This window comes from Carettochelys insculpta, chromosome 6 (assembly GCF_033958435.1).
Source record: "Carettochelys insculpta isolate YL-2023 chromosome 6, ASM3395843v1, whole genome shotgun sequence".
Lineage (NCBI taxonomy): Eukaryota > Metazoa > Chordata > Testudines > Carettochelyidae > Carettochelys > Carettochelys insculpta.
The window spans coordinates 55,956,407-55,960,202 of NC_134142.1; the positions used below are offsets into that span (position 1 = coordinate 55,956,407).

The 3,796-nt window shown below is 51.4% G+C and overlaps 1 long non-coding RNA gene across 1 annotated transcript; it reads right to left on the reverse strand.

The window, feature by feature from the left end:
* Positions 1–224: 224 nt before the first annotated feature.
* On the reverse strand, positions 225–1,781 carry LOC142015352 (uncharacterized). The gene is made up of 3 exons (XR_012646135.1): positions 1,690–1,781; positions 841–949; positions 225–300 (listed from the first exon to the last, which is right to left on the reverse strand). It is a non-coding gene; the product is annotated as an uncharacterized LOC142015352 (long non-coding RNA).
* Positions 1,782–3,796: the final 2,015 nt, after the last annotated feature.

The following is a 3,796-nucleotide window of genomic DNA, read 5'->3' on the forward strand; positions in this document are numbered from 1 at the left end:
CGAGCGCCCCTTCGGCTCGCGGCTCGGAACGGCTCGCTGTTGACTCGCGTCCGGACTCCCCGGGCGGGGGAGGGTAAATACACTTGCCTTTGTCTCCGGAGCAGATGCGCGTGTCGGCGTGAAAGCCGGCGCAGAAGGAGCCCTCCCCTGGCTGCAGCTCTCGGGGGACGGGCTGATCTATGGCAGAGACAAGTCGTGGGGGGGATAAAGTTGTCCCCAAAGTTGCCAAATAGGTGTGGGAGCAGCTGTCACTTCCCAGCCCCCGCTTCCCGTGCCGGCTCTTTGCATCACCTTTAACCCCTGAAAAACAAAGCGAGCAGTCCTGTAGCACCTTAAGGTGCCTGATACCAGTAAAGGTGCTGCAGGACTGCTTGCTTTCTTTTGCGAAGATACAGATTGACACAGCTACCCCCGGAGACGTTTCTCCCTTAGGATGTAACCTCAGGCTCCTTGGCGTCCCTTCTGTAGTTAGCATCCTCCTGGGTTACGCGCCTCACTCCCACCCGCACCGCCCTTAGAGTAGGAGGGTGCTTTTAAACCCAGGCGGGATCCACCAAGAAGTCCTTCATCAACCCCTCACCCACGTAGAGGCTGCAGCTGTGGGACCCACGATGCGGAGAGACATCTTTGCCTTGTTTATCTCAGGCAAAGATGCATGGGGGGTGGGGGTGCTTCATGCATGGGGCGTGGGGGTGGGAAAGCAGGAAGCTGCCCTGTGCTGAACCCGTCCTCCACTTTAATTAGCTCTTCTTCACCAGCTGAGGATGCTGGCCACTGGCGGCGGATGCTGCTTGCCCAGGCTTTTTGCTGAGTTAAAAATAGTTTCCTGCAGCAGCTTACCTGAGCTGCGCGGCCGCTTGGGTCTCCCGGAAAACATTGTGACGGTGCACAGTCATTTCTCTTCCTATCACCTCCACTCCTGAAAGTCATCCCGCAACTCATCGAGAAACTGCTTCCGAAGGGTTAAAAAAAGGCAACTTTGTAACCAGGCTTGAGCAACAAAACCTGCAAGTTCCTATCACGGCTGGGGCCAAGTTCTTACCTTGCTCCAAACTTACTACTCCCCTGACGGGCTTGAGTGCTGAAAATAGTTTCCTTTGCAGCCCAGTTCATACCCAGGCTCATCCCTCGCATATTAACCCAGTAAAACAATTGCCTGTGAGTAGATTACTTCAGCCCCACAATTCACCGTCTGCTCTGGACAGGGCTACTGAAAATCGCGGGTGCTCTAATACTAAAGGACCATTTCAGGGGAAATGTTTCCAGCGGATGATCCGTTTGGCCAGTGTTCCACTATCGGGATGACTGGAGGTGTGGGCAATGCCCGTATGCCCCAAGTCCCACCCTTCCTCTGTGTGTTCCCGTACGTTGCAGCGCAATGCGCCGTTTGGGAAAGCATGCCCCATTGGCCACCCTTGCCCGGATTCCTGCTGTAATAGCACATCATGCTGTAAGCAGAGGCGCTCTAGCCATGGATACAATTATTTTAACACGCCGTTGCTAGTGTGCCACCCCCCCCCCCCCCAGCACATCTCAGCTGCGCAGCGGGCAGGAGCAGAGTTCTTAGCAGAACTTTCCAGCCCGGCTTAGCCACAGCGCGTGCAGGAGCTCGCAGCGCGCGCGCGCGCAGAGGTGTAGGTCTACCCCGCTCAGCTAGCGGTGCAGGGGCCGTGCAACTGCACCGTTTACCTTAACCAAACTGTTAGCGCTACAGTTCTCGGCTCAGGACAGCGATCCCTTCGTGTTAACGCTATTTCGTTCTCGCGGCGCGGGCATTGCCACGCGAGGGCTTCCCTTCTGGGTCCTGTATTGGGAGCCAGGAAAGGACTGATAAGCCCCAGCTCCAGTTGCAGCTCGAAAAGTGCCAGGTCTGCGCTCGCTCCCAGGGTCACCTCTCACCTCTCCGCAGCTCCGGGCTGAGGTCAATGCTGGGGCAATGCGGGGGAAGCAGGCGGGGGAGCCGTCTGCCTGGGCTAGGCGTACCTGGGCAGAGCTTAAGGCAGAAGTTCCCTTTCCAGTGTTATGCAGATCCCTGGAACGTCGAGCGAAAAATACTATCTCCAGTCAAACAAACAATCAACACACCTACCTCTTGCTTTATTGCCCTGGTACCGTAAGGGGGTCCTCGTGGGACCAACAGGAAAACGCAACACGCCAAAGCCCAGAGTTGGGTTTAGTTTCTTTTAACTGGCATCCCTGGGTTTTAGTTATTTCTCTCTCTCTCTCTCTCTCGCTGTCTCTCAGAGTCGATTGTTTCGCATCCTATTGTTAAACCTTCCTATGAACTTTTGCATTTTAAAGGGAGACTTTCCACTCTGCCTTTCGGCTGCAGCCGGCTGCATGCCCCGTTCACCTGGAACGGTGCATTCACTCCAGGTGCAAAGGTACACGGAGGGCACGTCAGGTTGGATGCCTGGACACCAGCCGATTTCCCCGCTTGTGCCCAATCCTGGACTTCATTGGACAAACCAGTATTTTATTTTCTATCTGTAAAAAAAAAAATGCAATGTAAAGTGGAGACAGACTGTCACAGGAAGGACCACAATAAACCCATAGCTCGCTTTTGACAAGATGTCCTTGGGAGCAGATTTCTCCCGTGAGTAGGGTCAGCAGAAAGCAATGCCAGTATAGACGTTAGTGTGACTATAAAAGCATGCAATGAATTTTAAAAGGCGGCAAGAAAAAGGAAATTATTTTGTGCGGGGAAAGGAGCGTTTGAAGGTGGGAATACTTTGTAAACAGCTCTGGTATTTCTCAGTTGGTCGATGCGGAGGTAAGCAAATGTTTAGTATTCAGGAAAAGGGCAATTAATTGAGGAAAAAAGAGTTACCTTCCACTGACTGGATCACTGCATTTACAGAGCTGATGTGGAGCCATCGCTTTGTTTATTTTTCTAACGTCTGCCCGAATTCCAGCAATCCAAAGAGCAGCCACAGTCTTTTCCATGTGTTTATCATCCGGGTTGCAACAGGATTCGCCTGAATTGTTCTGCCTTTCTTGTGTTTTCCTTTCTTCCCTCTCCTGCCTTTCCCAGATACATTTGCTTGGGTTGCAAAAATAAACAGCGGACTTTTTAACAGCAATTTGAGATGATAATGGCTAGTGAGCCCATTCTTTCCATCATAATCTTCAAGTGGGTTAAGATTAATGATAGGAGGTGTTTTAGCGAGAAGTGCGGGGTCTCTTCTCCAAAGATCACAGCTACGATAATTTACTTAAGATGTTGACAAGACTGTCAGTAAGGCTATGTTTTTTATTAAGCCGCTCCGAGGTAACCGTACTGAGCATTTTATTTTTTTTTAAGTAAGCTAGATTAATTTTACGAGTGTCTTCCCACAACTGGTATTCGGTTTCTGGCTGATGCATTTGCAATGGAACTGCTGCTCCTTGCCCTTGTTTCCAGAAAGGTGCTTTGGTGTTATTTTTGTTGTTTTCCTGTTCAGATATGTATTCCTCCCCGCCTCGCCGCCCCCTCCCGTAGCTAAAAAACTAAAATAAACTGGGGGATCTAGTGCCCTGATCTAAACCCTTCGGCACTGTCCTGCCTCTGTTTCAGTGTAGACAGAGCCCTCAGCCAAGTGAACTTGATGTTTTGTCTAGAGCAGACAAAATAATCCTTGCAACCATAAATATTTAACTGTGCCTCAGTTTGCACAGGGCCCTGGTGCCTCTTTAAACGCAGGTGATTTACGGTTTTATTGGCGGCTTTAAAATGGTGTTTTGCCTTTGTTACATGTCCTGTTTTCTCCCCCGAGGTGCCTGCTCCACTCCGGCTTGCGTCCGCCCAGCGGAACCA